The sequence below is a fragment of the Engystomops pustulosus genome, chromosome 1 (genome assembly GCF_040894005.1).
Source record: "Engystomops pustulosus chromosome 1, aEngPut4.maternal, whole genome shotgun sequence".
In the NCBI taxonomy this organism is placed as follows: Eukaryota; Metazoa; Chordata; class Amphibia; order Anura; family Leptodactylidae; genus Engystomops; species Engystomops pustulosus.
The window spans coordinates 188,842,469-188,868,149 of NC_092411.1; the positions used below are offsets into that span (position 1 = coordinate 188,842,469).

The 25,681-nt window shown below is 45.4% G+C and overlaps 43 non-coding genes across 43 annotated transcripts; all 43 read left to right on the forward strand.

Moving 5' to 3' along the window:
- The first annotated feature begins 9 nt into the window (after positions 1-9).
- On the forward strand, positions 10-81 carry TRNAA-CGC (transfer RNA alanine (anticodon CGC)). Its single transcript has one exon. It is a non-coding gene; the product is annotated as a tRNA-Ala (tRNA).
- Positions 82-853: 772 nt separating this feature from the next.
- On the forward strand, positions 854-925 carry TRNAA-UGC (transfer RNA alanine (anticodon UGC)). The gene has a single exon. It is a non-coding gene; the product is annotated as a tRNA-Ala (tRNA).
- A 279-nt stretch (positions 926-1,204) lies between these two features.
- Positions 1,205-1,276, forward strand: TRNAA-CGC (transfer RNA alanine (anticodon CGC)). The gene has a single exon. It is a non-coding gene; the product is annotated as a tRNA-Ala (tRNA).
- A 772-nt stretch (positions 1,277-2,048) lies between these two features.
- On the forward strand, positions 2,049-2,120 carry TRNAA-UGC (transfer RNA alanine (anticodon UGC)). The gene has a single exon. It is a non-coding gene; the product is annotated as a tRNA-Ala (tRNA).
- A 279-nt stretch (positions 2,121-2,399) lies between these two features.
- Positions 2,400-2,471, forward strand: TRNAA-CGC (transfer RNA alanine (anticodon CGC)). The gene has a single exon. It is a non-coding gene; the product is annotated as a tRNA-Ala (tRNA).
- Positions 2,472-3,243: 772 nt separating this feature from the next.
- Positions 3,244-3,315, forward strand: TRNAA-UGC (transfer RNA alanine (anticodon UGC)). The gene has a single exon. It is a non-coding gene; the product is annotated as a tRNA-Ala (tRNA).
- A 271-nt stretch (positions 3,316-3,586) lies between these two features.
- On the forward strand, positions 3,587-3,658 carry TRNAA-CGC (transfer RNA alanine (anticodon CGC)). Its single transcript has one exon. It is a non-coding gene; the product is annotated as a tRNA-Ala (tRNA).
- A 772-nt stretch (positions 3,659-4,430) lies between these two features.
- On the forward strand, positions 4,431-4,502 carry TRNAA-UGC (transfer RNA alanine (anticodon UGC)). Its single transcript has one exon. It is a non-coding gene; the product is annotated as a tRNA-Ala (tRNA).
- Positions 4,503-4,781: 279 nt separating this feature from the next.
- TRNAA-CGC (transfer RNA alanine (anticodon CGC)) lies at positions 4,782-4,853 on the forward strand. The gene has a single exon. It is a non-coding gene; the product is annotated as a tRNA-Ala (tRNA).
- A 772-nt stretch (positions 4,854-5,625) lies between these two features.
- On the forward strand, positions 5,626-5,697 carry TRNAA-UGC (transfer RNA alanine (anticodon UGC)). Its single transcript has one exon. It is a non-coding gene; the product is annotated as a tRNA-Ala (tRNA).
- A 279-nt stretch (positions 5,698-5,976) lies between these two features.
- On the forward strand, positions 5,977-6,048 carry TRNAA-CGC (transfer RNA alanine (anticodon CGC)). Its single transcript has one exon. It is a non-coding gene; the product is annotated as a tRNA-Ala (tRNA).
- Positions 6,049-6,820: 772 nt separating this feature from the next.
- On the forward strand, positions 6,821-6,892 carry TRNAA-UGC (transfer RNA alanine (anticodon UGC)). Its single transcript has one exon. It is a non-coding gene; the product is annotated as a tRNA-Ala (tRNA).
- A 279-nt stretch (positions 6,893-7,171) lies between these two features.
- Positions 7,172-7,243, forward strand: TRNAA-CGC (transfer RNA alanine (anticodon CGC)). The gene has a single exon. It is a non-coding gene; the product is annotated as a tRNA-Ala (tRNA).
- A 772-nt stretch (positions 7,244-8,015) lies between these two features.
- On the forward strand, positions 8,016-8,087 carry TRNAA-UGC (transfer RNA alanine (anticodon UGC)). The gene has a single exon. It is a non-coding gene; the product is annotated as a tRNA-Ala (tRNA).
- A 279-nt stretch (positions 8,088-8,366) lies between these two features.
- TRNAA-CGC (transfer RNA alanine (anticodon CGC)) lies at positions 8,367-8,438 on the forward strand. The gene has a single exon. It is a non-coding gene; the product is annotated as a tRNA-Ala (tRNA).
- Positions 8,439-9,210: 772 nt separating this feature from the next.
- TRNAA-UGC (transfer RNA alanine (anticodon UGC)) lies at positions 9,211-9,282 on the forward strand. The gene has a single exon. It is a non-coding gene; the product is annotated as a tRNA-Ala (tRNA).
- A 279-nt stretch (positions 9,283-9,561) lies between these two features.
- On the forward strand, positions 9,562-9,633 carry TRNAA-CGC (transfer RNA alanine (anticodon CGC)). The gene has a single exon. It is a non-coding gene; the product is annotated as a tRNA-Ala (tRNA).
- A 772-nt stretch (positions 9,634-10,405) lies between these two features.
- On the forward strand, positions 10,406-10,477 carry TRNAA-UGC (transfer RNA alanine (anticodon UGC)). The gene has a single exon. It is a non-coding gene; the product is annotated as a tRNA-Ala (tRNA).
- Positions 10,478-10,756: 279 nt separating this feature from the next.
- Positions 10,757-10,828, forward strand: TRNAA-CGC (transfer RNA alanine (anticodon CGC)). The gene has a single exon. It is a non-coding gene; the product is annotated as a tRNA-Ala (tRNA).
- Positions 10,829-11,600: 772 nt separating this feature from the next.
- On the forward strand, positions 11,601-11,672 carry TRNAA-UGC (transfer RNA alanine (anticodon UGC)). Its single transcript has one exon. It is a non-coding gene; the product is annotated as a tRNA-Ala (tRNA).
- A 279-nt stretch (positions 11,673-11,951) lies between these two features.
- Positions 11,952-12,023, forward strand: TRNAA-CGC (transfer RNA alanine (anticodon CGC)). Its single transcript has one exon. It is a non-coding gene; the product is annotated as a tRNA-Ala (tRNA).
- Positions 12,024-12,795: 772 nt separating this feature from the next.
- On the forward strand, positions 12,796-12,867 carry TRNAA-UGC (transfer RNA alanine (anticodon UGC)). The gene has a single exon. It is a non-coding gene; the product is annotated as a tRNA-Ala (tRNA).
- A 279-nt stretch (positions 12,868-13,146) lies between these two features.
- TRNAA-CGC (transfer RNA alanine (anticodon CGC)) lies at positions 13,147-13,218 on the forward strand. Its single transcript has one exon. It is a non-coding gene; the product is annotated as a tRNA-Ala (tRNA).
- Positions 13,219-13,990: 772 nt separating this feature from the next.
- TRNAA-UGC (transfer RNA alanine (anticodon UGC)) lies at positions 13,991-14,062 on the forward strand. The gene has a single exon. It is a non-coding gene; the product is annotated as a tRNA-Ala (tRNA).
- A 279-nt stretch (positions 14,063-14,341) lies between these two features.
- Positions 14,342-14,413, forward strand: TRNAA-CGC (transfer RNA alanine (anticodon CGC)). The gene has a single exon. It is a non-coding gene; the product is annotated as a tRNA-Ala (tRNA).
- A 772-nt stretch (positions 14,414-15,185) lies between these two features.
- Positions 15,186-15,257, forward strand: TRNAA-UGC (transfer RNA alanine (anticodon UGC)). The gene has a single exon. It is a non-coding gene; the product is annotated as a tRNA-Ala (tRNA).
- Positions 15,258-15,536: 279 nt separating this feature from the next.
- On the forward strand, positions 15,537-15,608 carry TRNAA-CGC (transfer RNA alanine (anticodon CGC)). The gene has a single exon. It is a non-coding gene; the product is annotated as a tRNA-Ala (tRNA).
- A 772-nt stretch (positions 15,609-16,380) lies between these two features.
- TRNAA-UGC (transfer RNA alanine (anticodon UGC)) lies at positions 16,381-16,452 on the forward strand. Its single transcript has one exon. It is a non-coding gene; the product is annotated as a tRNA-Ala (tRNA).
- A 279-nt stretch (positions 16,453-16,731) lies between these two features.
- TRNAA-CGC (transfer RNA alanine (anticodon CGC)) lies at positions 16,732-16,803 on the forward strand. Its single transcript has one exon. It is a non-coding gene; the product is annotated as a tRNA-Ala (tRNA).
- Positions 16,804-17,575: 772 nt separating this feature from the next.
- TRNAA-UGC (transfer RNA alanine (anticodon UGC)) lies at positions 17,576-17,647 on the forward strand. The gene has a single exon. It is a non-coding gene; the product is annotated as a tRNA-Ala (tRNA).
- Positions 17,648-17,926: 279 nt separating this feature from the next.
- Positions 17,927-17,998, forward strand: TRNAA-CGC (transfer RNA alanine (anticodon CGC)). Its single transcript has one exon. It is a non-coding gene; the product is annotated as a tRNA-Ala (tRNA).
- A 772-nt stretch (positions 17,999-18,770) lies between these two features.
- On the forward strand, positions 18,771-18,842 carry TRNAA-UGC (transfer RNA alanine (anticodon UGC)). The gene has a single exon. It is a non-coding gene; the product is annotated as a tRNA-Ala (tRNA).
- A 279-nt stretch (positions 18,843-19,121) lies between these two features.
- Positions 19,122-19,193, forward strand: TRNAA-CGC (transfer RNA alanine (anticodon CGC)). Its single transcript has one exon. It is a non-coding gene; the product is annotated as a tRNA-Ala (tRNA).
- Positions 19,194-19,965: 772 nt separating this feature from the next.
- TRNAA-UGC (transfer RNA alanine (anticodon UGC)) lies at positions 19,966-20,037 on the forward strand. The gene has a single exon. It is a non-coding gene; the product is annotated as a tRNA-Ala (tRNA).
- A 279-nt stretch (positions 20,038-20,316) lies between these two features.
- Positions 20,317-20,388, forward strand: TRNAA-CGC (transfer RNA alanine (anticodon CGC)). The gene has a single exon. It is a non-coding gene; the product is annotated as a tRNA-Ala (tRNA).
- A 772-nt stretch (positions 20,389-21,160) lies between these two features.
- Positions 21,161-21,232, forward strand: TRNAA-UGC (transfer RNA alanine (anticodon UGC)). The gene has a single exon. It is a non-coding gene; the product is annotated as a tRNA-Ala (tRNA).
- Positions 21,233-21,511: 279 nt separating this feature from the next.
- Positions 21,512-21,583, forward strand: TRNAA-CGC (transfer RNA alanine (anticodon CGC)). Its single transcript has one exon. It is a non-coding gene; the product is annotated as a tRNA-Ala (tRNA).
- Positions 21,584-22,355: 772 nt separating this feature from the next.
- TRNAA-UGC (transfer RNA alanine (anticodon UGC)) lies at positions 22,356-22,427 on the forward strand. Its single transcript has one exon. It is a non-coding gene; the product is annotated as a tRNA-Ala (tRNA).
- A 279-nt stretch (positions 22,428-22,706) lies between these two features.
- TRNAA-CGC (transfer RNA alanine (anticodon CGC)) lies at positions 22,707-22,778 on the forward strand. Its single transcript has one exon. It is a non-coding gene; the product is annotated as a tRNA-Ala (tRNA).
- Positions 22,779-23,550: 772 nt separating this feature from the next.
- Positions 23,551-23,622, forward strand: TRNAA-UGC (transfer RNA alanine (anticodon UGC)). Its single transcript has one exon. It is a non-coding gene; the product is annotated as a tRNA-Ala (tRNA).
- A 279-nt stretch (positions 23,623-23,901) lies between these two features.
- TRNAA-CGC (transfer RNA alanine (anticodon CGC)) lies at positions 23,902-23,973 on the forward strand. The gene has a single exon. It is a non-coding gene; the product is annotated as a tRNA-Ala (tRNA).
- A 772-nt stretch (positions 23,974-24,745) lies between these two features.
- On the forward strand, positions 24,746-24,817 carry TRNAA-UGC (transfer RNA alanine (anticodon UGC)). The gene has a single exon. It is a non-coding gene; the product is annotated as a tRNA-Ala (tRNA).
- A 279-nt stretch (positions 24,818-25,096) lies between these two features.
- Positions 25,097-25,168, forward strand: TRNAA-CGC (transfer RNA alanine (anticodon CGC)). Its single transcript has one exon. It is a non-coding gene; the product is annotated as a tRNA-Ala (tRNA).
- The last annotated feature ends 513 nt before the right edge of the window (positions 25,169-25,681 follow it).

Below are 25,681 nucleotides of genomic sequence, written 5' to 3' on the forward strand. Positions count from 1 at the left end.
ATCTTGTGTGGGGATGTAGCTCAGTGGTAGAGCGCACACTTCGCATGTGTGAGGCCCCGGGTTCAATCCCCGGCATCTCCATTGGTGGATTTTGTGCACCTAGTTTAAATCACTTGCTGTCCCTCACCGTGTAGAAATTTACGCAGATCTTCCGTTGAAAGGCTTCCTTTTAAAACACATTGGCCTTTGGAATTGCTGCTCACTTGACAAGTGCACTCTTGGCTTATGGCAGGTACGGGCGTCAAGCAAGAGCATCTGTATGTCTTTTCACGCAGTAGCTTCTACCATAGCCAACACTTTCAAACGTACAACCGTTTCATTCATTTCTTTTTTTGGAGAAATCTTATTGTCGCATTACAGACAGTTTGTAAAGTTTGGATTTTGAATCATCATAGCGCTAACAATTTGGTGTAGCACCTGAAGCTGATGAAAGAAACGAGCAGGCGCCTCTTGAATAGACATGTTTTAACAAAAAACAAGATGGCCGATATTGTTTATGGGAGTAGCAAGAGCATTCACTCCTTTTTCTCGGTAAGCATCTTTGCGGGACAGTCATTTCTCTGCTGTCTCGTGCCATCTGTGCTCATTTTTCCAAGCACTATTTCCACTTTTGGCTTTTACACTCCTGCCCATACTGCTTTTCTTCTGCAGTTGTTCCGTGAAATCTATGCCTCTAAGAAGGCGTTTAAGCAACGTTGGAGCTGTTGAAAACTTCCTGCTTTTAATCACTGGCAACTTGTGCAGTTCCCTGAAAATGCGTTGTTATTGCACACTGCCTTGTCGCTACATACTGTTTCCACAGTATTGGGCAATGAACCTCCTGAGAGACAGAGGCAGGGGCAGCATCAGGCCAGGGGATGTAGCTCAGTGGAAGAGCGCACGCTTTGCATGTGTGAGGCCCCGGGTTCAATCCCCGGCATCTCCATTCACATCTTTTGGATACCTGAAGAAAACCATTCTGTTTCCCATCGGCCCAACACTTCAATGTGTTTCCACCGACGGTCAATATAATCCATTCCTCAAGTCAAAAGAACAGCAAATCTTGTTTGATATGTAAAGCACAATGAGCTTCAATCCATCACCGCCTTCTCTGCCCCTGGTTAAAAAGCCCCAAAATTCACAAACTACTTATCTGCTTAATGCGCACACCTTCTGGGTCGCTTTTCAAAAATGTTTCTGGCCCCCAGCAAACGGTATCTTGTGTGGGGATGTAGCTCAGTGGTAGAGCGCACGCTTCGCATGTGTGAGGCCCCGGGTTCAATCCCCGGCATCTCCATTGGTGGATTTTGTGCACCTAGTTTAAATCACTTGCTGTCCCTCACCGTGTAGAAATTTACGCAGATCTTCCGTTGAAAGGCTTCCTTTTAAAACACATTGGCCTTTGGAATTGCTGCTCACTTGACAAGTGCACTCTTGGCTTATGGCAGGTACGGGCGTCAAGCAAGAGCATCTGTATGTCTTTTCACGCAGTAGCTTCTACCATAGCCAACACTTTCAAACGTACAACCGTTTCATTCATTTCTTTTTTTGGAGAAATCTTATTGTCGCATTACAGACAGTTTGTAAAGTTTGGATTTTGAATCATCATAGCGCTAACAATTTGGTGTAGCACCTGAAGCTGATGAAAGAAACGAGCAGGCGCCTCTTGAATAGACATGTTTTAACAAAAAACAAGATGGCCGATATTGTTTATGGGAGTAGCAAGAGCATTCACTCCTTTTTCTAGGTAAGCATCTTTGCGGGACAGTCATTTCTCTGCTGTCTCGTGCCATCTGTGCTCATTTTTCCAAGCACTATTTCCACTTTTGGCTTTTACACTCCTGCCCATACTGCTTTTCTTCTGCAGTTGTTCCGTGAAATCTATGCCTCTAAGAAGGCGTTTAAGCAACGTTGGAGCTGTTGAAAACTTCCTGCTTTTAATCACTGGCAACTTGTGCAGTTCCCTGAAAATGCGTTGTTATTGCACACTGCCTTGTCGCTACATACGGTTTCCACAGTATTGGGCAATGAACCTCCTGAGAGACAGAGGCAGGGGCAGCATCAGGCCAGGGGATGTAGCTCAGTGGTAGAGCGCACGCTTTGCATGTGTGAGGCCCCGGGTTCAATCCCCGGCATCTCCATTCACATCTTTTGGATACCTGAAGAAAACCATTCTGTTTCCCATCGGCCCAACACTTCAATGTGTTTCCACCGACGGTCAATATAATCCATTCCTCAAGTCAAAAGAACAGCAAATCTTGTTTGATATGTAAAGCACAATGAGCTTCAATCCATCACCGCCTTCTCTGCCCCTGGTTAAAAAGCCCCAAAATTCACAAACTACTTATCTGCTTAATGCGCACACCTTCTTTGTCGCTTTTCAAAAATGTTTCTGGCCCCCAGCAAACGGTATCTTGTGTGGGGATGTAGCTCAGTGGTAGAGCGCACGCTTCGCATGTGTGAGGCCCCGGGTTCAATCCCCGGCATCTCCATTGGTGGATTTTGTGCACCTAGTTTAAATCACTTGCTGTCCCTCACCGTGTAGAAATTTACGCAGATCTTCCGTTGAAAGGCTTCCTTTTAAAACACATTGGCCTTTGGAATTGCTGCTCACTTGACAAGTGCACTCTTGGCTTATGGCAGGTACGGGCGTCAAGCAAGAGCATCTGTATGTCTTTTCACGCAGTAGCTTCTACCATAGCCAACACTTTCAAACGTACAACCGTTTCATTCATTTCTTTTTTTGGAGAAATCTTATTGTCGCATTACAGACAGTTTGTAAAGTTTGGATTTTGAATCATCATAGCGCTAACAATTTGGTGTAGCACCTGAAGCTGATGAAAGAAACGAGCAGGCGCCTCTTGAATAGACATGTTTTAACAAAAAACAAGATGGCCGATATTGTTTATGGGAGTAGCAAGAGCATTCACTCCTTTTTCTCGGTAAGCATCTTTGCGGGACAGTCATTTCTCTGCTGTCTCGTGCCATCTGTGCTCATTTTTCCAAGCACTATTTCCACTTTTGGCTTTTACACTCCTGCCCATACTGCTTTTCTTCTGCAGTTGTTCCGTGAAATCTATGCCTCTAAGAAGGCGTTTAAGCAACGTTGGAGCTGTTGAAAACTTCCTGCTTTTAATCACTGGCAACTTGTGCAGTTCCCTGAAAATGCGTTGTTATTGCACACTGCCTTGTCGCTACATACTGTTTCCACAGTATTGGGCAATGAACCTCCTGAGAGACAGAGGCAGGGGCAGCATCAGGCCAGGGGATGTAGCTCAGTGGTAGAGCGCACGCTTTGCATGTGTGGGGCCCCGGGTTCAATCCCCGGCATCTCCATTCACATCTTTTGGATACCTGAAGAAAACCATTCTGTTTCCCATCGGCCCAATGTGTTTCCACCGACGGTCAATATAATCCATTCCTCAAGTCAAAAGAACAGCAAATCTTGTTTGATATGTAAAGCACAATGAGCTTCAATCCATCACCGCCTTCTCTGCCCCTGGTTAAAAAGCCCCTAAATTCACAAACTACTTATCTGCTTAATGCGCACACCTTCTGGGTCGCTTTTCAAAAATGTTTCTGGCCCCCAGCAAACGGTACCTTGTGTGGGGATGTAGCTCAGTGGTAGAGCGCACGCTTCGCATGTGTGAGGCCCCGGGTTCAATCCCCGGCATCTCCATTGGTGGATTTTGTGCACCTAGTTTAAATCACTTGCTGTCCCTCACCGTGTAGAAATTTACGCAGATCTTCCGTTGAAAGGCTTCCTTTTAAAACACATTGGCCTTTGGAATTGCTGCTCACTTGACAAGTGCACTCTTGGCTTATGGCAGGTACGGGCGTCAAGCAAGAGCATCTGTATGTCTTTTCACGCAGTAGCTTCTACCATAGCCAACACTTTCAAACGTACAACCGTTTCATTCATTTCTTTTTTTGGAGAAATCTTATTGTCGCATTACAGACAGTTTGTAAAGTTTGGATTTTGAATCATCATAGCGCTAACAATTTGGTGTAGCACCTGAAGCTGATGAAAGAAACGAGCAGGCGCCTCTTGAATAGACATGTTTTAACAAAAAACAAGATGGCCGATATTGTTTATGGGAGTAGCAAGAGCATTCACTCCTTTTTCTCGGTAAGCATCTTTGCGGGACAGTTATTTCTCTGCTGTCTCGTGCCATCTGTGCTCATTTTTCCAAGCACTATTTCCACTTTTGGCTTTTACACTCCTGCCCATACTGCTTTTCTTCTGCAGTTGTTCCGTGAAATCTATGCCTCTAAGAAGGCGTTTAAGCAACGTTGGAGCTGTTGAAAACTTCCTGCTTTTAATCACTGGCAACTTGTGCAGTTCCCTGAAAATGCGTTGTTATTGCACACTGCCTTGTCGCTACATACTGTTTCCACAGTATTGGGCAATGAACCTTCTGAGAGACAGAGGCAGGGGCAGCATCAGGCCAGGGGATGTAGCTCAGTGGTAGAGCGCACGCTTTGCATGTGTGAGGCCCCGCGTTCAATCCCCGGCATCTCCATTCACATCTTTTGGATACCTGAAGAAAACCATTCTGTTTCCCATCGGCCCAACACTTCAATGTGTTTCCACCGACGGTCAATATAATCCATTCCTCAAGTCAAAAGAACAGCAAATCTTGTTTGATATGTAAAGCACAATGAGCTTCAATCCATCACCGCCTTCTCTGCCCCTGGTTAAAAAGCCCCAAAATTCACAAACTACTTATCTGCTTAATGCGCACACCTTCTGGGTCGCTTTTCAAAAATGTTTCTGGCCCCCAGCAAACGGTATCTTGTGTGGGGATGTAGCTCAGTGGTAGAGCGCATGATTCGCATGTGTGAGGCCCCGGGTTCAATCCCCGGCATCTCCATTGGTGGATTTTGTGCACCTAGTTTAAATCACTTGCTGTCCCTCACCGTGTAGAAATTTACGCAGATCTTCCGTTAAAAGGCTTCCTTTTAAAACACATTGGCCTTTGGAATTGCTGCTCACTTGACAAGTGCACTCTTGGCTTATGGCAGGTACGGGCGTCAAGCAAGAGCATCTGTATGTCTTTTCACGCAGTAGCTTCTACCATAGCCAACACTTTCAAACGTACAACCGTTTCATTCATTTCTTTTTTTGGAGAAATCTTATTGTCGCATTACAGACAGTTTGTAAAGTTTGGATTTTGAATCATCATAGCGCTAACAATTTGGTGTAGCACCTGAAGCTGATGAAAGAAACGAGCAGGCGCCTCTTGAATAGACATGTTTTAACAAAAAACAAGATGGCCGATATTGTTTATGGGAGTAGCAAGAGCATTCACTCCTTTTTCTCGGTAAGCATCTTTGCGGGACAGTCATTTCTCTGCTGTCTCGTGCCATCTGTGCTCATTTTTCCAAGCACTATTTCCACTTTTGGCTTTTACACTCCTGCCCATACTGCTTTTCTTCTGCAGTTGTTCCGTGAAATCTATGCCTCTAAGAAGGCGTTTAAGCAACGTTGGAGCTGTTGAAAACTTCCTGCTTTTAATCACTGGCAACTTGTGCAGTTCCCTGAAAATGCGTTGTTATTGCACACTGCCTTGTCGCTACATACGGTTTCCACAGTATTGGGCAATGAACCTCCTGAGAGACAGAGGCAGGGGCAGCATCAGGCCAGGGGATGTAGCTCAGTGGTAGAGCGCACGCTTTGCATGTGTGAGGCCCCGGGTTCAATCCCCGGCATCTCCATTCACATCTTTTGGATACCTGAAGAAAACCATTCTGTTTCCCATCGGCCCAACACTTCAATGTGTTTCCACCGACGGTCAATATAATCCATTCCTCAAGTCAAAAGAACAGCAAATCTTGTTTGATATGTAAAGCACAATGAGCTTCAATCCATCACTGCCTTCTCTGCCCCTGGTTAAAAAGCCCCAAAATTCACAAACTACTTATCTGCTTAATGCGCACACCTTCTGGGTCGCTTTTCAAAAATGTTTCTGGCCCCCAGCAAACGGTATCTTGTGTGGGGATGTAGCTCAGTGGTAGAGCGCACGCTTCGCATGTGTGAGGCCCCGGGTTCAATCCCCGGCATCTCCATTGGTGGATTTTGTGCACCTAGTTTAAATCACTTGCTGTCCCTCACCGTGTAGAAATTTACGCAGATCTTCCGTTGAAAGGCTTCCTTTTAAAACACATTGGCCTTTGGAATTGCTGCTCACTTGACAAGTGCACTCTTGGCTTATGGCAGGTACGGGCGTCAAGCAAGAGCATCTGTATGTCTTTTCACGCAGTAGCTTCTACCATAGCCAACACTTTCAAACGTACAACCGTTTCATTCATTTCTTTTTTTGGAGAAATCTTATTGTCGCATTACAGACAGTTTGTAAAGTTTGGATTTTGAATCATCATAGCGCTAACAATTTGGTGTAGCACCTGAAGCTGATGAAAGAAACGAGCAGGCGCCTCTTGAATAGACATGTTTTAACAAAAAACAAGATGGCCGATATTGTTTATGGGAGTAGCAAGAGCATTCACTCCTTTTTCTCGGTAAGCATCTTTGCGGGACAGTCATTTCTCTGCTGTCTCGTGCCATCTGTGCTCATTTTTCCAAGCACTATTTCCACTTTTGGCTTTTACACTCCTGCCCATACTGCTTTTCTTCTGCAGTTGTTCCGTGAAATCTATGCCTCTAAGAAGGCGTTTAAGCAACGTTGGAGCTGTTGAAAACTTCCTGCTTTTAATCACTGGCAACTTGTGCAGTTCCCTGAAAATGCGTTGTTATTGCACACTGCCTTGTCGCTACATACTGTTTCCACAGTATTGGGCAATGAACCTCCTGAGAGACAGAGGCAGGGGCAGCATCAGGCCAGGGGATGTAGCTCAGTGGTAGAGCGCACGCTTTGCATGTGTGAGGCCCCGGGTTCAATCCCCGGCATCTCCATTCACATCTTTTGGATACCTGAAGAAAACCATTCTGTTTCCCATCGGCCCAACACTTCAATGTGTTTCCACCGACGGTCAATATAATCCATTCCTCAAGTCAAAAGAACAGCAAATCTTGTTTGATATGTAAAGCACAATGAGCTTCAATCCATCACCGCCTTCTCTGCCCCTGGTTAAAAAGCCCCAAAATTCACAAACTACTTATCTGCTTAATGCGCACACCTTCTGGGTCGCTTTTCAAAAATGTTTCTGGCCCCCAGCAAACAGTATCTTGTGTGGGGATGTAGCTCAGTGGTAGAGCGCACGCTTCGCATGTGTGAGGCCCCGGGTTCAATCCCCGGCATCTCCATTGGTGGATTTTGTGCACCTAGTTTAAATCACTTGCTGTCCCTCACCGCGTAGAAATTTACGCAGATCTTCCGTTGAAAGGCTTCCTTTTAAAACACATTGGCCTTTGGAATTGCTGCTCACTTGACAAGTGCACTCTTGGCTTATGGCAGGTACGGGCGTCAAGCAAGAGCATCTGTATGTCTTTTCACGCAGTAGCTTCTACCATAGCCAACACTTTCAAACGTACAACCGTTTCATTCATTTCTTTTTTTGGAGAAATCTTATTGTCGCATTACAGACAGTTTGTAAAGTTTGGATTTTGAATCATCATAGCGCTAACAATTTGGTGTAGCACCTGAAGCTGATGAAAGAAACGAGCAGGCGCCTCTTGAATAGACATGTTTTAACAAAAAACAAGATGGCCGATATTGTTTATGGGAGTAGCAAGAGCATTCACTCCTTTTTCTCGGTAAGCATCTTTGCGGGACAGTCATTTCTCTGCTGTCTCGTGCCATCTGTGCTCATTTTTCCAAGCACTATTTCCACTTTTGGCTTTTACACTCCTGCCCATACTGCTTTTCTTCTGCAGTTGTTCCGTGAAATCTATGCCTCTAAGAAGGCGTTTAAGCAACGTTGGAGCTGTTGAAAACTTCCTGCTTTTAATCACTGGCAACTTGTGCAGTTCCCTGAAAATGCGTTGTTATTGCACACTGCCTTGTCGCTACATACTGTTTCCACAGTATTGGGCAATGAACCTCCTGAGAGACAGAGGCAGGGGCAGCATCAGGCCAGGGGATGTAGCTCAGTGGTAGAGCGCACGCTTTGCATGTGTGAGGCCCCGGGTTCAATCCCCGGCATCTCCATTCACATCTTTTGGATACCTGAAGAAAACCATTCTGTTTCCCATCGGCCCAACACTTCAATGTGTTTCCACCGACGGTCAATATAATCCATTCCTCAAGTCAAAAGAACAGCAAATCTTGTTTGATATGTAAAGCACAATGAGCTTCAATCCATCACCGCCTTCTCTGCCCCTGGTTAAAAAGCCCCAAAATTCACAAACTACTTATCTGCTTAATGCGCACACCTTCTGGGTCGCTTTTCAAAAATGTTTCTGGCCCCCAGCAAACAGTATCTTGTGTGGGGATGTAGCTCAGTGGTAGAGCGCACGCTTCGCATGTGTGAGGCCCCGGGTTCAATCCCCGGCATCTCCATTGGTGGATTTTGTGCACCTAGTTTAAATCACTTGCTGTCCCTCACCGCGTAGAAATTTACGCAGATCTTCCGTTGAAAGGCTTCCTTTTAAAACACATTGGCCTTTGGAATTGCTGCTCACTTGACAAGTGCACTCTTGGCTTATGGCAGGTACGGGCGTCAAGCAAGAGCATCTGTATGTCTTTTCACGCAGTAGCTTCTACCATAGCCAACACTTTCAAACGTACAACCGTTTCATTCATTTCTTTTTTTGGAGAAATCTTATTGTCGCATTACAGACAGTTTGTAAAGTTTGGATTTTGAATCATCATAGCGCTAACAATTTGGTGTAGCACCTGAAGCTGATGAAAGAAACGAGCAGGCGCCTCTTGAATAGACATGTTTTAACAAAAAACAAGATGGCCGATATTGTTTATGGGAGTAGCAAGAGCATTCACTCCTTTTTCTCGGTAAGCATCTTTGCGGGACAGTCATTTCTCTGCTGTCTCGTGCCATCTGTGCTCATTTTTCCAAGCACTATTTCCACTTTTGGCTTTTACACTCCTGCCCATACTGCTTTTCTTCTGCAGTTGTTCCGTGAAATCTATGCCTCTAAGAAGGCGTTTAAGCAACGTTGGAGCTGTTGAAAACTTCCTGCTTTTAATCACTGGCAACTTGTGCAGTTCCCTGAAAATGCGTTGTTATTGCACACTGCCTTGTCGCTACATACGGTTTCCACAGTATTGGGCAATGAACCTCCTGAGAGACAGAGGCAGGGGCAGCATCAGGCCAGGGGATGTAGCTCAGTGGTAGAGCGCACGCTTTGCATGTGTGAGGCCCCGGGTTCAATCCCCGGCATCTCCATTCACATCTTTTGGATACCTGAAGAAAACCATTCTGTTTCCCATCGGCCCAACACTTCAATGTGTTTCCACCGACGGTCAATATAATCCATTCCTCAAGTCAAAAGAACAGCAAATCTTGTTTGATATGTAAAGCACAATGAGCTTCAATCCATCACCGCCTTCTCTGCCCCTGGTTAAAAAGCCCCAAAATTCACAAACTACTTATCTGCTTAATGCGCACACCTTCTGGGTCGCTTTTCAAAAATGTTTCTGGCCCCCAGCAAACGGTATCTTGTGTGGGGATGTAGCTCAGTGGTAGAGCGCACGCTTCGCATGTGTGAGGCCCCGGGTTCAATCCCCGGCATCTCCATTGGTGGATTTTGTGCACCTAGTTTAAATCACTTGCTGTCCCTCACCGCGTAGAAATTTACGCAGATCTTCCGTTGAAAGGCTTCCTTTTAAAACACATTGGCCTTTGGAATTGCTGCTCACTTGACAAGTGCACTCTTGGCTTATGGCAGGTACGGGCGTCAAGCAAGAGCATCTGTATGTCTTTTCACGCAGTAGCTTCTACCATAGCCAACACTTTCAAACGTACAACCGTTTCATTCATTTCTTTTTTTGGAGAAATCTTATTGTCGCATTACAGACAGTTTGTAAAGTTTGGATTTTGAATCATCATAGCGCTAACAATTTGGTGTAGCACCTGAAGCTGATGAAAGAAACGAGCAGGCGCCTCTTGAATAGACATGTTTTAACAAAAAACAAGATGGCCGATATTGTTTATGGGAGTAGCAAGAGCATTCACTCCTTTTTCTCGGTAAGCATCTTTGCGGGACAGTCATTTCTCTGCTGTCTCGTGCCATCTGTGCTCATTTTTCCAAGCACTATTTCCACTTTTGGCTTTTACACTCCTGCCCATACTGCTTTTCTTCTGCAGTTGTTCCGTGAAATCTATGCCTCTAAGAAGGCGTTTAAGCAACGTTGGAGCTGTTGAAAACTTCCTGCTTTTAATCACTGGCAACTTGTGCAGTTCCCTGAAAATGCGTTGTTATTGCACACTGCCTTGTCGCTACATACGGTTTCCACAGTATTGGGCAATGAACCTCCTGAGAGACAGAGGCAGGGGCAGCATCAGGCCAGGGGATGTAGCTCAGTGGTAGAGCGCACGCTTTGCATGTGTGAGGCCCCGGGTTCAATCCCCGGCATCTCCATTCACATCTTTTGGATACCTGAAGAAAACCATTCTGTTTCCCATCGGCCCAACACTTCAATGTGTTTCCACCGACGGTCAATATAATCCATTCCTCAAGTCAAAAGAACAGCAAATCTTGTTTGATATGTAAAGCACAATGAGCTTCAATCCATCACCGCCTTCTCTGCCCCTGGTTAAAAAGCCCCAAAATTCACAAACTACTTATCTGCTTAATGCGCACACCTTCTGGGTCGCTTTTCAAAAATGTTTCTGGCCCCCAGCAAACGGTATCTTGTGTAGGGATGTAGCTCAGTGGTAGAGCGCATGCTTCGCATGTGTGAGGCCCCGGGTTCAATCCCCGGCATCTCCATTGGTGGATTTTGTGCACCTAGTTTAAATCACTTGCTGTCCCTCACCGCGTAGAAATTTACGCAGATCTTCCGTTGAAAGGCTTCCTTTTAAAACACATTGGCCTTTGGAATTGCTGCTCACTTGACAAGTGCACTCTTGGCTTATGGCAGGTACGGGCGTCAAGCAAGAGCATCTGTATGTCTTTTCACGCAGTAGCTTCTACCATAGCCAACACTTTCAAACGTACAACCGTTTCATTCATTTCTTTTTTTGGAGAAATCTTATTGTCGCATTACAGACAGTTTGTAAAGTTTGGATTTTGAATCATCATAGCGCTAACAATTTGGTGTAGCACCTGAAGCTGATGAAAGAAACGAGCAGGCGCCTCTTGAATAGACATGTTTTAACAAAAAACAAGATGGCCGATATTGTTTATGGGAGTAGCAAGAGCATTCACTCCTTTTTCTCGGTAAGCATCTTTGCGGGACAGTCATTTCTCTGCTGTCTCGTGCCATCTGTGCTCATTTTTCCAAGCACTATTTCCACTTTTGGCTTTTACACTCCTGCCCATACTGCTTTTCTTCTGCAGTTGTTCCGTGAAATCTATGCCTCTAAGAAGGCGTTTAAGCAACGTTGGAGCTGTTGAAAACTTCCTGCTTTTAATCACTGGCAACTTGTGCAGTTCCCTGAAAATGCGTTGTTATTGCACACTGCCTTGTCGCTACATACGGTTTCCACAGTATTGGGCAATGAACCTCCTGAGAGACAGAGGCAGGGGCAGCATCAGGCCAGGGGATGTAGCTCAGTGGTAGAGCGCACGCTTTGCATGTGTGAGGCCCCGGGTTCAATCCCCGGCATCTCCATTCACATCTTTTGGATACCTGAAGAAAACCATTCTGTTTCCCATCGGCCCAACACTTCAATGTGTTTCCACCGACGGTCAATATAATCCATTCCTCAAGTCAAAAGAACAGCAAATCTTGTTTGATATGTAAAGCACAATGAGCTTCAATCCATCACCGCCTTCTCTGCCCCTGGTTAAAAAGCCCCAAAATTCACAAACTACTTATCTGCTTAATGCGCACACCTTCTGGGTCGCTTTTCAAAAATGTTTCTGGCCCCCAGCAAACGGTATCTTGTGTGGGGATGTAGCTCAGTGGTAGAGCGCACGCTTCGCATGTGTGAGGCCCCGGGTTCAATCCCCGGCATCTCCATTGGTGGATTTTGTGCACCTAGTTTAAATCACTTGCTGTCCCTCACCGCGTAGAAATTTACGCAGATCTTCCGTTGAAAGGCTTCCTTTTAAAACACATTGGCCTTTGGAATTGCTGCTCACTTGACAAGTGCACTCTTGGCTTATGGCAGGTACGGGCGTCAAGCAAGAGCATCTGTATGTCTTTTCACGCAGTAGCTTCTACCATAGCCAACACTTTCAAACGTACAACCGTTTCATTCATTTCTTTTTTTGGAGAAATCTTATTGTCGCATTACAGACAGTTTGTAAAGTTTGGATTTTGAATCATCATAGCGCTAACAATTTGGTGTAGCACCTGAAGCTGATGAAAGAAACGAGCAGGCGCCTCTTGAATAGACATGTTTTAACAAAAAACAAGATGGCCGATATTGTTTATGGGAGTAGCAAGAGCATTCACTCCTTTTTCTCGGTAAGCATCTTTGCGGGACAGTCATTTCTCTGCTGTCTCGTGCCATCTGTGCTCATTTTTCCAAGCACTATTTCCACTTTTGGCTTTTACACTCCTGCCCATACTGCTTTTCTTCTGCAGTTGTTCCGTGAAATCTATGCCTCTAAGAAGGCGTTTAAGCAACGTTGGAGCTGTTGAAAACTTCCTGCTTTTAATCACTGGCAACTTGTGCAGTTCCCTGAAAATGCGTTGTTATTGCACACTGCCTTGTCGCTACATACGGTTTCCACAGTATTGGGCAATGAACCTCCTGAGAGACAGAGGCAGGGGCAGCATCAGGCCAGGGGATGTAGCTCAGTGGTAGAGCGCACGCTTTGCATGTGTGAGGCCCCGGGTTCAATCCCCGGCATCTCCATTCACATCTTTTGGATACCTGAAGAAAACCATTCTGTTTCCCATCGGCCCAACACTTCAATGTGTTTCCACCGACGGTCAATATAATCCATTCCTCAAGTCAAAAGAACAGCAAATCTTGTTTGATATGTAAAGCACAATGAGCTTCAATGCATCACCGCCTTCTGTGCCCCTGGTTAAAAAGCCCCAAAATTCACAAACTACTTATCTGCTTAATGCGCACACCTTCTGGGTCGCTTTTCAAAAATGTTTCTGGCCCCCAGCAAACGGTATCTTGTGTGGGGATGTAGCTCAGTGGTAGAGCGCACGCTTCGCATGTGTGAGGCCCCGGGTTCAATCCCCGGCATCTCCATTGGTGGATTTTGTGCACCTAGTTTAAATCACTTGCTGTCCCTCACCGTGTAGAAATTTACGCAGATCTTCCGTTGAAAGGCTTCCTTTTAAAACACATTGGCCTTTGGAATTGCTGCTCACTTGACAAGTGCACTCTTGGCTTATGGCAGGTACGGGCGTCAAGCAAGAGCATCTGTATGTCTTTTCACGCAGTAGCTTCTACCATAGCCAACACTTTCAAACGTACAACCGTTTCATTCATTTCTTTTTTTGGAGAAATCTTATTGTCGCATTACAGACAGTTTGTAAAGTTTGGATTTTGAATCATCATAGCGCTAACAATTTGGTGTAGCACCTGAAGCTGATGAAAGAAACGAGCAGGCGCCTCTTGAATAGACATGTTTTAACAAAAAACAAGATGGCCGATATTGTTTATGGGAGTAGCAAGAGCATTCACTCCTTTTTCTCGGTAAGCATCTTTGCGGGACAGTCATTTCTCTGCTGTCTCGTGCCATCTGTGCTCATTTTTCCAAGCACTATTTCCACTTTTGGCTTTTACACTCCTGCCCATACTGCTTTTCTTCTGCAGTTGTTCCGTGAAATCTATGCCTCTAAGAAGGCGTTTAAGCAACGTTGGAGCTGTTGAAAACTTCCTGCTTTTAATCACTGGCAACTTGTGCAGTTCCCTGAAAATGCGTTGTTATTGCACACTGCCTTGTCGCTACATACTGTTTCCACAGTATTGGGCAATGAACCTCCTGAGAGACAGAGGCAGGGGCAGCATCAGGCCAGGGGATGTAGCTCAGTGGTAGAGCGCACGCTTTGCATGTGTGAGGCCCCGGGTTCAATCCCCGGCATCTCCATTCACATCTTTTGGATACCTGAAGAAAACCATTCTGTTTCCCATCGGCCCAACACTTCAATGTGTTTCCACCGACGGTCAATATAATCCATTCCTCAAGTCAAAAGAACAGCAAATCTTGTTTGATATGTAAAGCACAATGAGCTTCAATCCATCACCGCCTTCTCTGCTCCTGGTTAAAAAGCCCCAAAATTCACAAACTACTTATCTGCTTAATGCGCACACCTTCTGGGTCGCTTTTCAAAAATGTTTCTGGCCCCCAGCAAACGGTATCTTGTGTGGGGATGTAGCTCAGTGGTAGAGCGCACGCTTCGCATGTGTGAGGCCCCGGGTTCAATCCCCGGCATCTCCATTGGTGGATTTTGTGCACCTAGTTTAAATCACTTGCTGTCCCTCACCGTGTAGAAATTTACGCAGATCTTCCGTTGAAAGGCTTCCTTTTAAAACACATTGGCCTTTGGAATTGCTGCTCACTTGACAAGTGCACTCTTGGCTTATGGCAGGTACGGGCGTCAAGCAAGAGCATCTGTATGTCTTTTCACGCAGTAGCTTCTACCATAGCCAACACTTTCAAACGTACAACCGTTTCATTCATTTCTTTTTTTGGAGAAATCTTATTGTCGCATTACAGACAGTTTGTAAAGTTTGGATTTTGAATCATCATAGCGCTAACAATTTGGTGTAGCACCTGAAGCTGATGAAAGAAACGAGCAGGCGCCTCTTGAATAGACATGTTTTAACAAAAAACAAGATGGCCGATATTGTTTATGGGAGTAGCAAGAGCATTCACTCCTTTTTCTCGGTAAGCATCTTTGCGGGACAGTCATTTCTCTGCTGTCTCGTGCCATCTGTGCTCATTTTTCCAAGCACTATTTCCACTTTTGGCTTTTACACTCCTGCCCATACTGCTTTTCTTCTGCAGTTGTTCCGTGAAATCTATGCCTCTAAGAAGGCGTTTAAGCAACGTTGGAGCTGTTGAAAACTTCCTGCTTTTAATCACTGGCAACTTGTGCAGTTCCCTGAAAATGCGTTGTTATTGCACACTGCCTTGTCGCTACATACGGTTTCCACAGTATTGGGCAATGAACCTCCTGAGAGACAGAGGCAGGGGCAGCATCAGGCCAGGGGATGTAGCTCAGTGGTAGAGCGCACGCTTTGCATGTGTGAGGCCCCGGGTTCAATCCCCGGCATCTCCATTCACATCTTTTGGATACCTGAAGAAAACCATTCTGTTTCCCATCGGCCCAACACTTCAATGTGTTTCCACCGACGGTCAATATAATCCATTCCTCAAGTCAAAAGAACAGCAAATCTTGTTTGATATGTAAAGCACAATGAGCTTCAATCCATCACCGCCTTCTCTGCCCCTGGTTAAAAAGCCCCAAAATTCACAAACTACTTATCTGCTTAATGCGCACACCTTCTGGGTCGCTTTTCAAAAATGTTTCTGGCCCCCAGCAAACGGTATCTTGTGTGGGGATGTAGCTTAGTGGTAGAGCGCACGCTTCGCATGTGTGAGGCCCCGGGTTCAATCCCCGGCATCTCCATTGGTGGATTTTGTGCACCTAGTTTAAATCACTTGCTGTCCCTCACCGCGTAGAAATTTACGCAGATCTTCCGTTGAAAGGCTTCCTTTTAAAACACATTGGCCTTTGGAATTGCTGCTCACTTGACAAGTGCACTCTTGGCTTATGGCAGGTACGGGCGTCAAGCAAGAGCATCTGTATGTCTTTTCACGCAGTAGCTTCTACCATAGCCAACACTTTCAAACGTACAACCGTTTCATTCATTTCTTTTTTTGGAGAAATCTTATTGTCGCATTACAGACAGTTTGTAAAGTTTGGATTTTGAATCATCATAGCGCTAACAATTTGGTGTAGCACCTGAAGCTGATGAAAGAAACGAGCAGGCGCCTCTTGAATAGACATGTTTTAACAAAAAACAAGATGGCCGATATTGTTTATGGGAGTAGCAAGAGCATTCACTCCTTTTTCTCGGTAAGCATCTTTGCGGGACAGTCATTTCTCTGCTGTCTCGTGCCATCTGTGCTCATTTTTCCAAGCACTATTTCCACTTTTGGCTTTTACACTCCTGCCCATACTGCTTTTCTTCTGCAGTTGTTCCGTGAAATTTATGCCTCTAAGAAGGCGTTTAAGCAACGTTGGAGCTGTTGAAAACTTCCTGCTTTTAATCACTGGCAACTTGTGCAGTTCCCTGAAAATGCGTTGTTATTGCACACTGCCTTGTAGCTACATACTGTTTCCACAGTATTGGGCAATGAACCTCCTGAGAGACAGAGGCAGGGGCAGCATCAGGCCAGGGGATGTAGCTCAGTGGTAGAGCGCACGCTTTGCATGTGTGAGGCCCCGGGTTCAATCCCCGGCATCTCCATTCACATCTTTTGGATACCTGAAGAAAACCATTCTGTTTCCCATCGGCCCAACACTTCAATGTGTTTCCACCGACGGTCAATATAATCCATTCCTCAAGTCAAAAGAACAGCAAATCTTGTTTGATATGTAAAGCACAATGAGCTTCAATCCATCACCGCCTTCTCTGCCCCTGGTTAAAAAGCCCCAAAATTCACAAACTACTTATCTGCTTAATGCGCACACCTTCTGGGTCGCTTTTCAAAAATGTTTCTGGCCCCCAGCAAACAGTATCTTGTGTGGGGATGTAGCTCAGTGGTAGAGCGCACGCTTCGCATGTGTGAGGCCCTGGGTTCAATCCCCGGCATCTCCATTGGTGGATTTTGTGCACCTAGTTTAAATCACTTGCTGTCCCTCACCGCGTAGAAATTTACGCAGATCTTCCGTTGAAAGGCTTCCTTTTAAAACACATTGGCCTTTGGAATTGCTGCTCACTTGACAAGTGCACTCTTGGCTTATGGCAGGTACGGGCGTCAAGCAAGAGCATCTGTATGTCTTTTCACGCAGTAGCTTCTACCATAGCCAACACTTTCAAACGTACAACCGTTTCATTCATTTCTTTTTTTGGAGAAATCTTATTGTCGCATTACAGACAGTTTGTAAAGTTTGGATTTTGAATCATCATAGCGCTAACAATTTGGTGTAGCACCTGAAGCTGATGAAAGAAACGAGCAGGCGCCTCTTGAATAGACATGTTTTAACAAAAAACAAGATGGCCGATATTGTTTATGGGAGTAGCAAGAGCATTCACTCCTTTTTCTCGGTAAGCATCTTTGCGGGACAGTCATTTCTCTGCTGTCTCGTGCCATCTGTGCTCATTTTTCCAAGCACTATTTCCACTTTTGGCTTTTACACTCCTGCCCATACTGCTTTTCTTCTGCAGTTGTTCCGTGAAATCTATGCCTCTAAGAAGGCGTTTAAGCAACGTTGGAGCTGTTGAAAACTTCCTGCTTTTAATCACTGGCAACTTGTGCAGTTCCCTGAAAATGCGTTGTTATTGCACACTGCCTTGTCGCTACATACGGTTTCCACAGTATTGGGCAATGAACCTCCTGAGAGACAGAGGCAGGGGCAGCATCAGGCCAGGGGATGTAGCTCAGTGGTAGAGCGCACGCTTTGCATGTGTGAGGCCCCGGGTTCAATCCCCGGCATCTCCATTCACATCTTTTGGATACCTGAAGAAAACCATTCTGTTTCCCATCGGCCCAACACTTCAATGTGTTTCCACCGACGGTCAATATAATCCATTCCTCAAGTCAAAAGAACAGCAAATCTTGTTTGATATGTAAAGCACAATGAGCTTCAATCCATCACCGCCTTCTCTGCCCCTGGTTAAAAAGCCCCAAAATTCACAAACTACTTATCTGCTTAATGCGCACACCTTCTGGGTCGCTTTTCAAAAATGTTTCTGGCCCCCAGCAAACGGTATCTTGTGTGGGGATGTAGCTCAGTGGTAGAGCGCACGCTTCGCATGTGTGAGGCCCCGGGTTCAATCCCCGGCATCTCCATTGGTGGATTTTGTGCACCTAGTTTAAATCACTTGCTGTCCCTCACCGCGTAGAAATTTACGCAGATCTTCCGTTGAAAGGCTTCCTTTTAAAACACATTGGCCTTTGGAATTGCTGCTCACTTGACAAGTGCACTCTTGGCTTATGGCAGGTACGGGCGTCAAGCAAGAGCATCTGTATGTCTTTTCACGCAGTAGCTTCTACCATAGCCAACACTTTCAAACGTACAACCGTTTCATTCATTTCTTTTTTTGGAGAAATCTTATTGTCGCATTACAGACAGTTTGTAAAGTTTGGATTTTGAATCATCATAGCGCTAACAATTTGGTGTAGCACCTGAAGCTGATGAAAGAAACGAGCAGGCGCCTCTTGAATAGACATGTTTTAACAAAAAACAAGATGGCCGATATTGTTTATGGGAGTAGCAAGAGCATTCACTCCTTTTTCTCGGTAAGCATCTTTGCGGGACAGTCATTTCTCTGCTGTCTCGTGCCATCTGTGCTCATTTTTCCAAGCACTATTTCCACTTTTGGCTTTTACACTCCTGCCCATACTGCTTTTCTTCTGCAGTTGTTCCGTGAAATCTATGCCTCTAAGAAGGCGTTTAAGCAACGTTGGAGCTGTTGAAAACTTCCTGCTTTTAATCACTGGCAACTTGTGCAGTTCCCTGAAAATGCGTTGTTATTGCACACTGCCTTGTCGCTACATACGGTTTCCACAGTATTGGGCAATGAACCTCCTGAGAGACAGAGGCAGGGGCAGCATCAGGCCAGGGGATGTAGCTCAGTGGTAGAGCGCACGCTTTGCATGTGTGAGGCCCCGGGTTCAATCCCCGGCATCTCCATTCACATCTTTTGGATACCTGAAGAAAACCATTCTGTTTCCCATCGGCCCAACACTTCAATGTGTTTCCACCGACGGTCAATATAATCCATTCCTCAAGTCAAAAGAACAGCAAATCTTGTTTGATATGTAAAGCACAATGAGCTTCAATCCATCACCGCCTTCTGTGCCCCTGGTTAAAAAGCCCCAAAATTCACAAACTACTTATCTGCTTAATGCGCACACCTTCTGGGTCGCTTTTCAAAAATGTTTCTGGCCCCCAGCAAACGGTATCTTGTGTGGGGATGTAGCTCAGTGGTAGAGCGCACGCTTCGCATGTGTGAGGCCCCGGGTTCAATCCCCGGCATCTCCATTGGTGGATTTTGTGCACCTAGTTTAAATCACTTGCTGTCCCTCACCGCGTAGAAATTTACGCAGATCTTCCGTTGAAAGGCTTCCTTTTAAAACACATTGGCCTTTGGAATTGCTGCTCACTTGACAAGTGCACTCTTGGCTTATGGCAGGCACGGGCGTCAAGCAAGAGCATCTGTATGTCTTTTCACGCAGTAGCTTCTACCATAGCCAACACTTTCAAACGTACAACCGTTTCATTCATTTCTTTTTTTGGAGAAATCTTATTGTCGCATTACAGACAGTTTGTAAAGTTTGGATTTTGAATCATCATAGCGCTAACAATTTGGTGTAGCACCTGAAGCTGATGAAAGAAACGAGCAGGCGCCTCTTGAATAGACATGTTTTAACAAAAAACAAGATGGCCGATATTGTTTATGGGAGTAGCAAGAGCATTCACTCCTTTTTCTCGGTAAGCATCTTTGCGGGACAGTCATTTCTCTGCTGTCTCGTGCCATCTGTGCTCATTTTTCCAAGCACTATTTCCACTTTTGGCTTTTACACTCCTGCCCATACTGCTTTTCTTCTGCAGTTGTTCCGTGAAATCTATGCCTCTAAGAAGGCGTTTAAGCAACGTTGGAGCTGTTGAAAACTTCCTGCTTTTAATCACTGGCAACTTGTGCAGTTCCCTGAAAATGCGTTGTTATTGCACACTGCCTTGTCGCTACATACGGTTTCCACAGTATTGGGCAATGAACCTCCTGAGAGACAGAGGCAGGGGCAGCATCAGGCCAGGGGATGTAGCTCAGTGGTAGAGCGCACGCTTTGCATGTGTGAGGCCCCGGGTTCAATCCCCGGCATCTCCATTCACATCTTTTGGATACCTGAAGAAAACCATTCTGTTTCCCATCGGCCCAACACTTCAATGTGTTTCCACCGACGGTCAATATAATCCATTCCTCAAGTCAAAAGAACAGCAAATCTTGTTTGATATGTAAAGCACAATGAGCTTCAATCCATCACCGCCTTCTCTGCCCCTGGTTAAAAAGCCCCAAAATTCACAAACTACTTATCTGCTTAATGCGCACACCTTCTGGGTCGCTTTTCAAAAATGTTTCTGGCCCCCAGCAAACGGTATCTTGTGTGGGGATGTAGCTCAGTGGTAGAGCGCACGCTTCGCATGTGTGAGGCCCCGGGTTCAATCCCCGGCATCTCCATTGGTGGATTTTGTGCACCTAGTTTAAATCACTTGCTGTCCCTCACCGTGTAGAAATTTACGCAGATCTTCCGTTGAAAGGCTTCCTTTTAAAACACATTGGCCTTTGGAATTGCTGCTCACTTGACAAGTGCACTCTTGGCTTATGGCAGGTACGGGCGTCAAGCAAGAGCATCTGTATGTCTTTTCACGCAGTAGCTTCTACCATAGCCAACACTTTCAAACGTACAACCGTTTCATTCATTTCTTTTTTTGGAGAAATCTTATTGTCGCATTACAGACAGTTTGTAAAGTTTGGATTTTGAATCATCATAGCGCTAACAATTTGGTGTAGCACCTGAAGCTGATGAAAGAAACGAGCAGGCGCCTCTTGAATAGACATGTTTTAACAAAAAACAAGATGGCCGATATTGTTTATGGGAGTAGCAAGAGCATTCACTCCTTTTTCTCGGTAAGCATCTTTGCGGGACAGTCATTTCTCTGCTGTCTCGTGCCATCTGTGCTCATTTTTCCAAGCACTATTTCCACTTTTGGCTTTTACACTCCTGCCCATACTGCTTTTCTTCTGCAGTTGTTCCGTGAAATCTATGCCTCTAAGAAGGCGTTTAAGCAACGTTGGAGCTGTTGAAAACTTCCTGCTTTTAATCACTGGCAACTTGTGCAGTTCCCTGAAAATGCGTTGTTATTGCACACTGCCTTGTCGCTACATACTGTTTCCACAGTATTGGGCAATGAACCTCCTGAGAGACAGAGGCAGGGGCAGCATCAGGCCAGGGGATGTAGCTCAGTGGTAGAGCGCACGCTTTGCATGTGTGAGGCCCCGGGTTCAATCCCCGGCATCTCCATTCACATCTTTTGGATACCTGAAGAAAACCATTCTGTTTCCCATCGGCCCAACACTTCAATGTGTTTCCACCGACGGTCAATATAATCCATTCCTCAAGTCAAAAGAACAGCAAATCTTGTTTGATATGTAAAGCACAATGAGCTTCAATCCATCACCGCCTTCTCTGCTCCTGGTTAAAAAGCCCCAAAATTCACAAACTACTTATCTGCTTAATGCGCACACCTTCTGGGTCGCTTTTCAAAAATGTTTCTGGCCCCCAGCAAACGGTATCTTGTGTGGGGATGTAGCTCAGTGGTAGAGCGCACGCTTCGCATGTGTGAGGCCCCGGGTTCAATCCCCGGCATCTCCATTGGTGGATTTTGTGCACCTAGTTTAAATCACTTGCTGTCCCTCACCGTGTAGAAATTTACGCAGATCTTCCGTTGAAAGGCTTCCTTTTAAAACACATTGGCCTTTGGAATTGCTGCTCACTTGACAAGTGCACTCTTGGCTTATGGCAGGTACGGGCGTCAAGCAAGAGCATCTGTATGTCTTTTCACGCAGTAGCTTCTACCATAGCCAACACTTTCAAACGTACAACCGTTTCATTCATTTCTTTTTTTGGAGAAATCTTATTGTCGCATTACAGACAGTTTGTAAAGTTTGGATTTTGAATCATCATAGCGCTAACAATTTGGTGTAGCACCTGAAGCTGATGAAAGAAACGAGCAGGCGCCTCTTGAATAGACATGTTTTAACAAAAAACAAGATGGCCGATATTGTTTATGGGAGTAGCAAGAGCATTCACTCCTTTTTCTCGGTAAGCATCTTTGCGGGACAGTCATTTCTCTGCTGTCTCGTGCCATCTGTGCTCATTTTTCCAAGCACTATTTCCACTTTTGGCTTTTACACTCCTGCCCATACTGCTTTTCTTCTGCAGTTGTTCCGTGAAATCTATGCCTCTAAGAAGGCGTTTAAGCAACGTTGGAGCTGTTGAAAACTTCCTGCTTTTAATCACTGGCAACTTGTGCAGTTCCCTGAAAATGCGTTGTTATTGCACACTGCCTTGTAGCTACATACTGTTTCCACAGTATTGGGCAATGAACCTTCTGAGAGACAGAGGCAGTGGCAGCATCAGGCCAGGGGATGTAGCTCAGTGGTAGAGCGCACGCTTTGCATGTGTGAGGCCCTGGGTTCAATCCCCGGCATCTCCATTCACATCTTTTGGATACCTGAAGAAAACCATTCTGTTTCCCATCGGCCCAACACTTCAATGTGTTTCCACCGACGGTCAATATAATACATTCCTCAAGTCAAAAGAACAGCAAATCTTGTTTGATATGTAAAGCACAATGAGCTTCAATCCATCACCGCCTTCTCTGCTCCTGGTTAAAAAGCCCCAAAATTCACAAACTACTTATCTGCTTAATGCGCACACCTTCTGGGTCGCTTTTCAAAAATGTTTCTGGCCCCCAGCAAACGGTATCTTGTGTGGGGATGTAGCACAGTGGTAGAGCGCACGCTTCGCATGTGTGAGGCCCCGGGTTCAATCCCCGGCATCTCCATTGGTGGATTTTGTGCACCTAGTTTAAATCACTTGCTGTCCCTCACCGTGTAGAAATTTACGCAGATCTTCCGTTGAAAGGCTTCCTTTTAAAACACATTGGCCTTTGGAATTGCTGCTCACTTGACAAGTGCACTCTTGGCTTATGGCAGGTACGGGCGTCAAGCAAGAGCATCTGTATGTCTTTTCACGCAGTAGCTTCTACCATAGCCAACACTTTCAAACGTACAACCGTTTCATTCATTTCTTTTTTTGGAGAAATCTTATTGTCGCATTACAGACAGTTTGTAAAGTTTGGATTTTGAATCATCATAGCGCTAACAATTTGGTGTAGCACCTGAAGCTGATGAAAGAAACGAGCAGGCGCCTCTTGAATAGACATGTTTTAACAAAAAACAAGATGGCCGATATTGTTTATGGGAGTAGCAAGAGCATTCACTCCTTTTTCTCGGTAAGCATCTTTGCGGGACAGTCATTTCTCTGCTGTCTCGTGCCATCTGTGCTCATTTTTCCAAGCACTATTTCCACTTTTGGCTTTTACACTCCTGCCCATACTGCTTTTCTTCTGCAGTTGTTCCGTGAAATCTATGCCTCTAAGAAGGCGTTTAAGCAACGTTGGAGCTGTTGAAAACTTCCTGCTTTTAATCACTGGCAACTTGTGCAGTTCCCTGAAAATGCGTTGTTATTGCACACTGCCTTGTAGCTACATACTGTTTCCACAGTATTGGGCAATGAACCTTCTGAGAGACAGAGGCAGTGGCAGCATCAGGCCAGGGGATGTAGCTCAGTGGTAGAGCGCACGCTTTGCATGTGTGAGGCCCTGGGTTCAATCCCCGGCATCTCCATTCACATCTTTTGGATACCTGAAGAAAACCATTCTGTTTCCCATCGGCCCAACACTTCAATGTGTTTCCACCGACGGTCAATATAATCCATTCCTCAAGTCAAAAGAACAGCAAATCTTGTTTGATATGTAAAGCACAATGAGCTTCAATCCATCACCGCCTTCTCTGCCCCTGGTTAAAAAGCCCCAAAATTCACAAACTACTTATCTGCTTAATGCGCACACCTTCTGGGTCGCTTTTCAAAAATGTTTCTGGCCCCCAGCAAACAGTATCTTGTGTGGGGATGTAGCTCAGTGGTAGAGCGCACGCTTCGCATGTGTGAGGCCCCGGGTTCAATCCCCGGCATCTCCATTGGTGGATTTTGTGCACCTAGTTTAAATCACTTGCTGTCCCTCACCGTGTAGAAATTTACGCAGATCTTCCGTTGAAAGGCTTCCTTTTAAAACACATTGGCCTTTGGAATTGCTGCTCACTTGACAAGTGCACTCTTGGCTTATGGCAGGTACGGGCGTCAAGCAAGAGCATCTGTATGTCTTTTCACGCAGTAGCTTCTACCATAGCCAACACTTTCAAACGTACAACCGTTTCATTTATTTCTTTTTTTGGAGAAATCTTATTGTCGCATTACAGACAGTTTGTAAAGTTTGGATTTTGAATCATCATAGCGCTAACAATTTGGTGTAGCACCTGAAGCTGATGAAAGAAACGAGCAGGCGCCTCTTGAATAGACATGTTTTAACAAAAAACAAGATGGCCGATATTGTTTATGGGAGTAGCAAGAGCATTCACTCCTTTTTCTCGGTAAGCATCTTTGCGGGACAGTCATTTCTCTGCTGTCTCGTGCCATCTGTGCTCATTTTTCCAAGCACTATTTCCACTTTTGCCTTTTACACTCCTGCCCATACTGCTTTTCTTCTGCAGTTGTTCCGTGAAATCTATGCCTCTAAGAAGGCGTTTAAGCAACGTTGGAGCTGTTGAAAACTTCCTGCTTTTAATCACTGGCAACTTGTGCAGTTCCCTGAAAATGCGTTGTTATTGCACACTGCCTTGTCGCTACATACTGTTTCCACAGTATTGGGCAATGAACCTCCTGAGAGACAGAGGCAGGGGCAGCATCAGGCCAGGGGATGTAGCTCAGTGGTAGAGCGCACGCTTTGCATGTGTGAGGCCCCGGGTTCAATCCCCGGCATCTCCATTCACATCTTTTGGATACCTGAAGAAAACCATTCTGTTTCCCATCGGCCCAACACTTCAATGTGTTTCCACCGACGGTCAATATAATCCATTCCTCAAGTCAAAAGAACAGCAAATCTTGTTTGATATGTAAAGCACAATGAGCTTCAATCCATCACCGCCTTCTCTGCCCCTGGTTAAAAAGCCCCAAAATTCACAAACTACTTATCTGCTTAATGCGCACACCTTCTGGGTCGCTTTTCAAAAATGTTTCTGGCCCCCAGCAAACAGTATCTTGTGTGGGGATGTAGCTCAGTGGTAGAGCGCACGCTTCGCATGTGTGAGGCCCCGGGTTCAATCCCCGGCATCTCCATTGGTGGATTTTGTGCACCTAGTTTAAATCACTTGCTGTCCCTCACCGTGTAGAAATTTACGCAGATCTTCCGTTGAAAGGCTTCCTTTTAAAACACATTGGCCTTTGGAATTGCTGCTCACTTGACAAGTGCACTCTTGGCTTATGGCAGGTACGGGCGTCAAGCAAGAGCATCTGTATGTCTTTTCACGCAGTAGCTTCTACCATAGCCAACACTTTCAAACGTACAACCGTTTCATTCATTTCTTTTTTTGGAGAAATCTTATTGTCGCATTACAGACAGTTTGTAAAGTTTGGATTTTGAATCATCATAGCGCTAACAATTTGGTGTAGCACCTGAAGCTGATGAAAGAAACGAGCAGGCGCCTCTTGAATAGACATGTTTTAACAAAAAACAAGATGGCCGATATTGTTTATGGGAGTAGCAAGAGCATTCACTCCTTTTTCTCGGTAAGCATCTTTGCGGGACAGTCATTTCTCTGCTGTCTCGTGCCATCTGTGCTCATTTTTCCA